At 39.4% G+C, this 11,598-nt stretch overlaps 1 pseudogene; it reads right to left on the reverse strand.

The window, feature by feature from the left end:
• Positions 1–8,991: 8,991 nt before the first annotated feature.
• Positions 8,992–9,919, reverse strand: LOC108590756 (ADP/ATP translocase 2 pseudogene; annotated as a pseudogene).
• Between the last annotated feature and the right edge of the window lie 1,679 nt (positions 9,920–11,598).

The raw sequence follows: 11,598 nt of genomic DNA on the forward strand, positions 1-11,598 counted from the left end.
ATATGCTTCTCAGTCCTGAAGAGAATGAATTCTAATTGGAATTGTACTATCAACCAAACTGTAAATCGAGTCTGAGGTGGAATGACCACATTCTCAGACATACAAGATCTCAATGAATTTATTGCCCATGACCTCTGATATGGTTTGGCTGTATCCCCACCCAAATCTCATCTTAAATTATAGTTTCCATAATTATCACATGTTGTGGGAGGGAGCCAGTGGGAGATAATTGAATCATAAAGTTGGTTTTCCTCATACTGTTCTTGTGGTAGTGAACAAGTGCCATGAGATCTGATGATTTCATAAGGGGTTTCTCCATGTGCTTGGTTCTCATTTCTCTTGTCTGCCACCATGTAAGACATGCCTTTCATCTTTGGCCATGATTGCGAGGCCTCCCAGCCATGTGGAACTGTGAGTCCTTTAAACGTTTTCTTTATAATTTACCCAGTCTCAGGTATGTCTTTATCAGCAGCATGAAAAATCTAACACATCCTCTCACTCAGCACATACAATCAAATCAAATAAATAAACAGTAAAGCATAATATCCACAATACAAGGAGCCTCTAGAGTAGACAGTGGTGAAAAAAGGAAAGAAGGCAATTATGCCTGGCATGTAGCTGGCCAAGGGAAACCCAAGAAAGAAGCGCTCTACAAGAGATATTTCCAAGGAAAACTTAGATAAAGCACTTGTTGTGCATAACCTTACTGGGATATATTTTGCAGCTCTGCCAAAGAGAAGGATGCAGCAGTGTTTAGCATAGAGGACATTGAGCAAACAAAACGTCTGTCTTCCTTAGTAAGAGAAAATTAGATAATATATCTAGCTGCTAAATTAAAATAATAACAAATCAGATATATTATTTTAAAATTAAATGGTGTGAAGGTTAGTTTTATGTGTTAACTTGACTGGGCTAAGGGATGCCCAGATAGCTGATGAGACATGATTTTTGGCTGTATCTATGATAATGTTTCCAAAAGAGATTCAGTAGACTTAGTAAAGATCACCCTCCCCAATGTAGGTGAGTATCATCCAATCTTTTGAAGAATTGAATAGAAAAAATAAAAAGGCAGAAGAAGTGTGAATTTTCTCCTTCCTTGAGTGGTGGCATCTATCTTATCTAGCCCTTATGTTCCCAGACCAAATCAAGGGTCATGCTGATTATTCTCACAGCCCAATAACGAGATGCAGATGAACTAGGAAAGAAGGAAATTTATTTCTGTAACCAGGTTCAGGAAGAAGGCCTGGGAAATATTGCTAGACCAACTCAAAATTACAAAGCTTTTCAGAGCTTACTTTCCTTCTAAGCCAGATGTTTATTTGTAAGTGTGCATTCATATAAAGACATAAGTCTAACTTCTTCTAATCCATAACTAAGATCCAAGTCCTGAAGACTTTCCTCTGGAGCCTTAGTAAATTAACTTAATCTAAATGGGTCCAGGTACTAGGGTGATTACTTTTATCTTGTCTTCTGCTAAGCATTAAAGGTCTGGGGAGTTCTTTCAGACCCCCAAGTTTGTTTGTAGAAGTCTGAGGAGTTTCTTCAGATCCCAAATAAAACTTGTTTAATCCTAAACAGGTCAGGTTAAGAATTCTTTGTTATCTTGTCATGCTTCAAGGCCCAGAAAAGGCCTGGGCAAAATTCTTGGTGAGTTTTTATTACATTTCAGCCTTTGCATAAGGCCACTGGCTCTATCATCTTTTAATGTTTAACTTAACCACTCAGTCAGTGCTAAAACAGCTCTTACATAGGCCTGTGTTAGTGAGACCAGGCCTGCCACACTTGAACATCAGAGCTCCTGGATCTCAGGACTTTGGACTTCAAGATTTATGACCACAGCATCCAACTCCTCTACCTCCCACCCTCAGATGGCATATTATGGGATTCTCAGTCTCCATAATTGTGTGAGCCAATTTCTATAATAAATCTCCATTGGTTCTGTTTCTCTAATGAACTCTGACTAACACAGGTGACAAATTTTAGAAGAAACTGAAAAAATAGGAAGTGATAACTGGAGATTAGGAAGTGAGTAGAAAGTGATAGAAAAAGGGGTAGTTATTTTTTAAAGAACTGAGTTATACTCTTTAACTCTTAGATTTATGATTTTAAAAATAACAGTAAATTGCTAAGACTCATAATTATAAACCCTAAAATGCATCTTGTTAGTTGTCTTCCTTCCTGTGCTCCCCTTCCCTATATAAGGGGACCCTTAGGCTTTTACATTCTCACTGAAACTTCACATCAATAGATGAAGACCCCAGAAGTTCCTATTATCCAATTCCCATGTATTGCTCCTTTTTTCTCCCTATGTCAATTTTCTTCCTCCCCAGTCTGTATTAGGAAAGCTCCTAGGAAAGAGATTTATGTAACTATGACCTTCTATCTTTTTCTTTTCTCTCACTAGAATTTTACATTCGGCCTCTGGCAGGCACTCAGCATCAGATGGGGTCACTGGTGGGTCTCGCTAATGATTTTCCCTCTTTGTTTTTTGTAACTACTTGAAAACAGTAGATCTCCCATTTAGTCATGATCAGTCTTGGGGTACCTCCGGAGTTTGTCCTGCATGTTCCATCTCAGCCTTGTCTTTTACCCTGGAAATTAAATTGTCTCTTTGTTCATTTAGCTTTTTGAGTGAGATTGCATGCCATTAAGATGTGTTAAGGTGTACTTTCCTCACACTGATTTTCACAGAATTCCAGGTAGCCAGGCTGTTAAGCAAATGCTGCCTGCTGAGTTCCATTTGTGAATGTGCTCCCTTGAGGGGACTTCCACAGACTCCCGATGAAGGCCATTATCACAGTGGTGCTACGTGGCCACCTGGGTGAAGATAGCAGAAATGTGTGCAGGGGCTCTTGTTCTTAAATTTCTTTTCCCTTTTGGGGTTCCAAAATATTCAGTTCCAGAATACTGAATCTGATCCAATTCTTTAGTAAAACGAAGGGAGGGAATTTGTAGAGGATATTCTTCCCTTCTATTAATCTATAGTTTTTATGTCCAAAATGTTGGAATATGCTATTGAAATGGGAGAATTCCTTGATTTCTCTCACAGAAACTGTGACAGGGGTATGACCCATCTGCTTTTTTTGCCCCGCAGCTCAAACTCCCAGTGGGAGAATGCAGATGAGCAGGTGCAGAGGCTGAGGTGAGGGCTTTGGGGCTCCAGCCACATGGCAGCATCTAGGGCTGGGTACTTGCAACTTCCGAAGCCCAAGTGGGCATGTGTTACAAAGCTCTTTCAGATTTGCTGTTTGTATACAGCTTGCATGTTACTCAGTTCAATGGACCCTCTGCCTTACTGAAAGGGCAGAGGGCCAGTGTGACAACCTTCTGTATCCCGAGCTCTTGCCCAGTGTCTTGAAAGAATCAGATTACATGCAGGCTTGAAGGATGAGTGCAAGGTTTTATTGAGGGGTGGAGGTGGCTCTCAGTGAGATGGATGGGGAGCTGGAAGTGGGGATGGAGTGGGAAGGTGGTCTTCCCCTGGAGTTGGGCTTTTCTCCAACCACCCTGACCAAACTCCCCTTGGTGTCCAGACATCCCTCCTCTTCTCGCTTTCTCTGACTCGTTCCACTGTTGCTGATCTGCTGCTCTTGATGTTCAGCTGCTTGTGTGTGTGCCTGCTAAGGGTTTATATGGAGGCAGGATGGGTGGTGTGGTGAGTCAAAAGGCAACTTTTTGGGTGCAAAAACAGAAAAGTCTGTCCTCATTTAGGGCCACTGGTTTTCAGGCTTGAGACTGGGGCCTTTGCCAGGGAACTGCTCTTTTCTACCCAGTATTTCCCTGCCTCCTGTCCACATGACTACAACAGGGAAAAGGACAGACTGCCATGGGAGCATGTCAGAGGGATGCTGAATTGAGTCTTAGTGAATCATGGACAGCTTCCCTGGGCATGGGATTTTTAAGCAGAGAGCTAGGAGGACTCAGAGCTCTTGAGCAGTTAGGAGCTAGTTGGGAAGAAAAGTCAACTATATGTAGAGTGATATCACCAAATCAAAGATCATCCTTTACCTTTGCATAGTACTTCACAGTTTATAACACCATCTCCAAGTGCAGTTTGCCTATTATCAAATAGGCAAATTAGACCTGAGTTCAGAGCATCAGCAAAAGTAATATTAGGGGCTAAATGTTTGTATTCTTTCTCCAGATTCATATGTTGAAGCCCTGAATACCTGATGTGATGGTATTAGCAGACGAAGCCTTAGGGAGGCAATTAGTTTTAGATGAGAGTGAGCCCCCTTTGATGGGAGTAGTGTCCTTATAGAAAGAGGAATGGACACTAGTGCTTCCTCTCTCTACCATAGCCACATAAGAACACAGTGAATAGACATTGTCTGCAAGCCAGGAATAGCCCACACTAGTAACTGAATCTGCAAATCTGCCAGCATTTTGATCTTGGACTTCCCAGCCTCCAGAACTATGAGAAATAAATGTCTGTTGTTTAAGCCACATAGTATTTTGTTATAGCAGCCAGAGCTGATGATGACCAGTGGGGCCTAAAAAAATGGGCTAAGTCTGGCTTTAATAAATGTACCCTAAATTTCTCCATAGGAAAATTAATGGAAGTCCATTTAAATTGAATATTTTACTAATGTTTTGAATTTTGTCATTTGTATTAGTTTTCTTTTGTAGAATATTGTGGAATGGGGTGTTGTAAAGTTGGGGAGACACCACAAATTTCTAATGTGAATGATCCAGTCATTTTGCATACATTTTTCTTACAACAGCCTTGAGAAAGCCTAGATAGGCTGAATAAAAAATTGTTGTTATTATTATTGTCATGTTAATAGATGAACAAGCGTAGGCCAGAGAACTGCCAAGGGAATCACTTAGTCAAAAATCACACTGCCAGTAAAAGGCAGAGATGGGACTTGAGCTCAAAAATCCCATTGAGAGAGAATGGTTTGTGAAGTCAGGTAGACCTGGATTCAAATCTCTTTTCTACCTTGTAATGACATTCCTTAACTTCACCTTCCTTCAAATGGGGCAGAAATAAGTATCTCATATCTACCTGACTTCACAAATCATGGTCTCTTAATGCGATTTATGAGCTCAGGTCCTACCTCTGCCTTTTACCAGCAGTATGATTTTTTACTATGTAAGTCCCTTGGAAGTTCTTTGTCCTAAGCTTGGTCATCTATTAACATGTCAATAATAATAATAATCAAAATAATAACAATCTCATAGAGTTGTTGGGAAGATTAAGGGAGTATGGGAAGCATCTAGCCCAAGGCTGCCATGGAGTACATGCTTGTTTATTAAATGGTAGTTATTATCTCCTGGTTCCTGGGTTCAGTGTTGTTTCTATTCTGCAGCATGTGACTAAGAATCCATTAGAGGCAAGGAGAGACATTAGGGAATTAAGTATTTAGCATGGTGTCGGGACTGGAAGAGTTGTTAGAGCACTGGAATGATTTTGATGAGACTGTTAATAAATGTTGGTGTTCTCTGCCCTGTTTCTTCCATTTTATAGAGAGTCAAACAACTTAGCTTATTTTTCTGTCTAGATTCTATATAAAATTATTTCAAATGCCCATCTTTGCCACAAGTCCTTTTTTTCTATTTATTCAATCAGGATGCAGTGGTTGTAGGAGAATCTCTGGGTCCTACAAGGTTGGACTGAAATCCCGGCTTCCTTTACTTCCTAGTACATTAAGTTGGATGCATTATTGAAACCATCTGTACTTCAGTTTCCATGTCCATAAAATAAAAGTAAGACTAGCGTCTACACAGTGGGTGGTTGAAAGGATTAAATGAGTTAATACATGTAAATTGCCTTTAAAAGTGCCTAGTACAAAGTGAAATTAATTGTTTTATTGAGCATTTACTATATGCCAAGCCCTATTTTAAGCATCAGGAATATTATCAATAAATAAGATAGACAGTATCTTTCCATGGACCTTACATTCTAATGTGGGCAAATAAGTAAGAGTTCTGAAACTCTGAGATGCAAGATGAAGACTTGCTTTGATGCCGTTTGATTAGAATGGAACAGCAAATGTTTTCAGTGTTTTTCTGAATTTTGCCTGATCATTCATTCAGAACCTTGATGAGAGTTCCTTCAGCCTGTGGGAAAGGCTTTTTTTTTCTTTCTTTCTTTTTGGAATGACTTCCCATAAACTGATACTTACACATTCATGTAAAGCAGCTTCTTTATAAAAACCATTATATGGAAGCCAGATTTTTAAAATTTATCTATAAGACCAAAGATTAGAACTCTCTAGTTTTGAGTTTATTTCTAACATACAGCCATGAGGTAGGAGCCAAAGTTAGGCTCCTGCCTGAGTTAGGAGCATATAATCTTTGCTTCATAAAATTTTCATCATGTTAACTAAAACTTATTTTTTGTCTCAAGATCTGTGTGGGGAAGCCATTTATTCATTCTTAACGAAGAAATGTTGAGACAGTATCTAACATTTTTTTCCCTTTTACTCCTGTAGTATTTTTATAGCAACTACAATCTACTTTTAACTACTGTACCTTTCAGACCCAGGGAAATCCCTTGGAGTCATAGCCAGAAATTTGGCAATAGTCAAATTAATATGGCGACATTGTCTTTATGTGCTGCCATTCGTGCACACATAAAGCTTAACATAAGCTCACAAATAACTTGGTCTCATTCCAAACCTAAGTCACTGATGAGCTCATCTGGGTAGGTAACACATATCCTCATATCAGAAAAGACAGAACGTCACTGGATAATTGAAAGGCTGGATTCAAAGCAGGCATTGTTTCCTTTGTCAATAGCACAGTGGCATTTCCTCTGTGTCATTTGCTACCCACAGAGCAGGAAATTACCCACCATAATAGCAGAGAGCTAGTGGTTCTTTGTATGTGATAGACTCTGATTAGTTTATCTCATCTGACTTTCATGTTTTATCATGGCTCAGATGCAGAATGGACATATTTATTAGTATCTGGAAATGGGCTCATGGGTACTTCCCAACATGCAGAAGGATTTAGAACCATTTACACCAACATTCAAATGTCAAATTTGGAATTTAACAAACTCCCTCATAGTAGCCATTTATGATATTTCTTGTCAGATATCTTGTCTTGGGAAATGCATCCCCACCTCTCATTCTGCATCCCAGTCCATGTGTTTGTGGATAGATTTTCTATACTTTAGTAAAATCTAACCCCAATCTCCCACCAAATCCTAGCTACAAAGTTGAGCTCAGATTTAAGTGGAGTTTTTGAAATATTGACAGGGCTGATATTTTACCAGTAGGCACTGACAAGTCTCTACAGGAAAACCTGTACTATCTTGTAGATTGAATATTTTGAATGTAGTATTGTAGCTCCATGAATATACTATCCCCTATCTAGAAACTATCACATATTCATTTAGAACATAAAGCTAGATTCTTGTGTTTCCAGAGAGTGAAAAATTTTATCAATTTAATTTCAGAGAACTTCTAGAACACATAGCTTTGGGGAAAATGACTGATTTCTGTGCTAATCATCTTGGTATCACCTTTCCCCAACTTTTAGTAAAACATAGAGCAATGCACTAATTCTCTTTAACAAGGAAAATAACATGTCAAAAAATGTTGGTATAAAATTGTCTGTTAATCTCATTTGAAATCACGGACTTGCTTTACTCAAGCACAATTGTTTTTCGTACTTAATTCAGCAACATTGGCACGTGTGAAGCACCATGCATCTTTTGACATTTAAAATAGAGTGTAACTGAAGGAAATACACATTTGAGTTTATAAGCCAAAATCACAACAGCAACACCTGGCAACTCGATGCACCTAAATATTTGTTTTTCAAATCAAGTATTTAGGGTCTGAAACATGAGAAATCCTGGCTAACATTTGTAAGTACAGACCGTGTTTTAGACATTGTCCTAAGGATACGTATGAATTCAGTTAATGCACACAAGACCTAATGAGATAGTTACAATCATTATTTCAGTTTTACAGGTGAGAAAACTGAGACGAATTAAGATAATATACCTAGAAGGTGGTATTCAAACCCAGGACTCAAACTCATGTCTCTGACTCCAGAACCTATGCCAATAAACACTGCAGTATGAGGGTTTTCATATAAAAAGGGGCTTGGAGTAATATTGATCTTTATTTGAAAGCCAAGGTACTAGAAAGCAGACTTTATGTGCTACAACTCATTAGCTTTTGCTCTACTGAACCTACAAATGGCCTCAGGATGTTTACTGCGTATGTTCCAGAGCACAATCTAAATCCAATTCACATACAAAAATTAACTATTGCCTGTCCATCTTGTGGCTTAGACAAATGGGACCTTTTAACACAGGAAGTCACTAAGCCAGCACGCTGATATATCCATATAGTTTTCTTTGCTTCCTTCTTTGTCTAGATTTATATTTTTTCATCATTGGTAGCAATTCAGTAGGAAAAGAGCTCAGGTTCTGTGGAGTAGAACATAGATGGAGAAATGAAAGCTCCTGGATTCAATCCTCAGTCTTAGGCTTGGTATGTCCTACAGTAGACATGAGACAGAATGAAATTGGATGTGAGTCGCCTGGATTCTAGTGTTCGGTTTATAAATAATTTTCTCCATCTAGTTTTTAGATTCTTCATTTGAGTAATAAAAACACTGGACCACGTCATAGCTATGTTACTATCTAGCTTGGAAAAACCTTCCATGCAATTGACTTACCACAATGAATCACTCTTATCTATGTGAATATATAATGCAATGAGGTGTGCATTCATTTTCAATTGCTGCATAACTAATTACTACAAGACTGCAGATTATAACAATGTCCATTTCTTTTTTAATTTTAGATATTTTTGTTTCTCCTAATTTGTTACTTATCAGGAGCGACTGAAATAAAAAAGGTAATTGAGTCTCATCATCATCATGGAAATGATTTTAAGAGAAAAACTGGTCAGATGAATATTATTGCTTCCCATTTTCAACCAGTAAATAGTTTCCACTGATAAATTGACAGCCAGGAGTCTGTCAAGAATACTCAAGATAGGTTGTGTAATACAACATGCCTGTTCACAGGGGTAAATATCCTAGGAGATACTTCTTGATTTCATCATACAAAACAAGCACAAAAACACCACCCATGCCTCTGAGAACACTGGACCATGCATCCTTGAAAACTGCTTTGCCTCCCTCATCATGAGCAATCATCCTCCAGCAGTCAAGTGTGCCTGTGTACATGATGTCAGTTCCTTTGCATCCTGACTGCATCATCATGCTACGGCAAACAGTGTCAAATGGATAGGAAGTCAACCCCGCAACAGCAATGATTGCCTGTGGGATCATCCAGCTGATGATGGTGTGAGTGTTCTTGGGATCCAGAAGCATTCCCTTTGCAGTGTCATAGATACCCAAATAGTCAGCTGGGCAGATGATAATGCCTTGTACAGACAGTTAAAGCCTTGGTACAGGCCCTTAATCCCATCAGATTTATAGATCTTAACAAAGCAGTCAGGAGGCCTCAGAATTCCCTTTCAGCTTCAGCTTTATCCACATCAGCTGCTTGACGGGTACAGGCAAAATCAAAAGGGTATACAAAACACAAGGATGTGGCCCCAGTGGCACCACCTGATGCCAGACTTCCTGCAAAATAGCATGAAAACTGGTTCCTCTTGTCCCCACAGCCCAGGAAGATCTGTTTATATTTGCCTTTGAAGGTGAAGTTAAGAGCCTGGGTGGGGAAGTATCTGATGACATTGGCCAGGTTACCACTCCAGAAGGACAGGACTCCCTGCTCCTTGGGAATATGGACCACGCAGTCTATAATGTCGTTATATTGCTTATCTACAGTGATCTGCTTGCTGGCATGCTACATCCGCAGCAGCAGCTTGACCCACTCGATGGGTGCTACCTCCATCTTGGAGATGGCTGTGGCCACTCCACCTGCCAGGAAGTCCTTGGCAAAGGACACAGTGGCATCTGTCATGTTGAAAGGAAAGAGGAAGCAGGCTGCTGCAGGACAGGACTGGGAAGGGAACCAGCTTTGACTCCAGGGCTTCCCATTTCTTATCTCACAGTTTTATAAGTCAGAAATCTGAGCAGTACTCAACTGGTTTTTCTGCTCAGTGCCCCAGAAAGCAAAGACAACATTCTTCTCTGGGGTTGAGGGTCCTCTTCCTGGTTTCCTTGTTGCTGGCAAAATGATATTCTTTATGGTGGTAAGAGTGTGGTTTTCACGTTTTTACCATGTATTAACTAGGGGCCATTCTCAGATTTTGAAACCCACCTGCTATTCTTGGCCGCATTGCCCTCTCTACAGTGTGGCAGTGTGCTCCTTTAAGGCTAGGGGGAGAATTTCTCTCACTTTGCGTAACTCTGACCTCTTTTAAAAACTCAGCTGATTAAGTCAAATCTCCTAAGAATAATCTCTCTTTTGATTATCTCAAAGTCAATTGATTAGAGATTTTAATTAATTACATCTGCAAAATCCTTTCTGCTATATAACATATCATCATAGGAGAGATGTCGTATCATATTCACAAGTCCTGATTATAATTGTGGAACATGGAGAGGATTATTCAGGTGTGTACACCAGGGCATTGACAAGCTTGGGGAGCATATTAGAATTCTGCCTGCCAAAGACTGCCTGAAGAAGTGAAACCTACTGCCTCATTCAGTGACAGAAACTGCCAATAGAAGTCATCAGCAGGCTGCATTGGAAAAGATCTACCATGTATTCATGTATTCATATCTTCACTGCCTGGAAAATTTGCATAAGAGCCCAGTTGAGAAAAAAATATACAAATACCTAAAAGTTTTTCTCTCAAAAAATGTATGTTTTGCAAAACTCTATTATTAAACCCAGAATGCCTTCATTTGAATCCAGGGGTCACAATCTCACAACCTTGTGAACCTAACAACTGCATGACTTTTGCAAGCTATTTAAAGTTTCTAGGCCTGTATCCTCATCTCTTGTAGGGGATTTACCTTATAATTTTGAAAAATGAATTATTGAATACATATAAAGTATTTAAAAGAATGACAAACATAATAACACAGAAAGCTTCACTTTTTATTTTATTTAAAATAATCATATGTTCTAACAAGCAGTGTCATAAGAGCTCTGAGTTAGGCACTATTATATTATCCCCATTTCATAGATGAGGAAAGCAAGCCACAAAGAATTTAAGTAATTTGTCCAGAGCCACAGTGCTGATAGGCATGGACTTAGAATCTGAATCCAGGCAGTCTGGCTATTAAGGGAGTTTGCTAGCAGAAAAGACACTGGATGTTCTTAGGGCAAGCTCATCATTCAAGAAGGAAAACACTAAACTGGCTGCTTTCAGTTGAAGCCTGAGCTTAGGTTGCTGGGAGTTGGTCAGCAGCTGGTCCTAGCTCAGCTTGTGGATGAAACAAAATGCCCTTCCCGGATAGTCATCCTCTGTTGAACAGGATGCTTTGGCATAAAATAAATTCCAGGAGCACAAAATGATTGTCCTGTTTATGAATGGTTATCAACAGCTGAAACGGATTTACTTATGGATAGTGCTCGCAATAGACTAAACCTTTTTCTGCCCCCAAAGTTCTTAACAGTCAATGGTATTAGAAGGTAAGGCCTTTGGCAGATTATGAAGTCATGATGGTGGATCTCTCATGAATGATGCTACTGTCTTTATGAAG

This window comes from Callithrix jacchus, chromosome 3 (genome assembly GCF_049354715.1).
Source record: "Callithrix jacchus isolate 240 chromosome 3, calJac240_pri, whole genome shotgun sequence".
NCBI classification, from domain to species: Eukaryota; Metazoa; Chordata; class Mammalia; order Primates; family Cebidae; genus Callithrix; species Callithrix jacchus.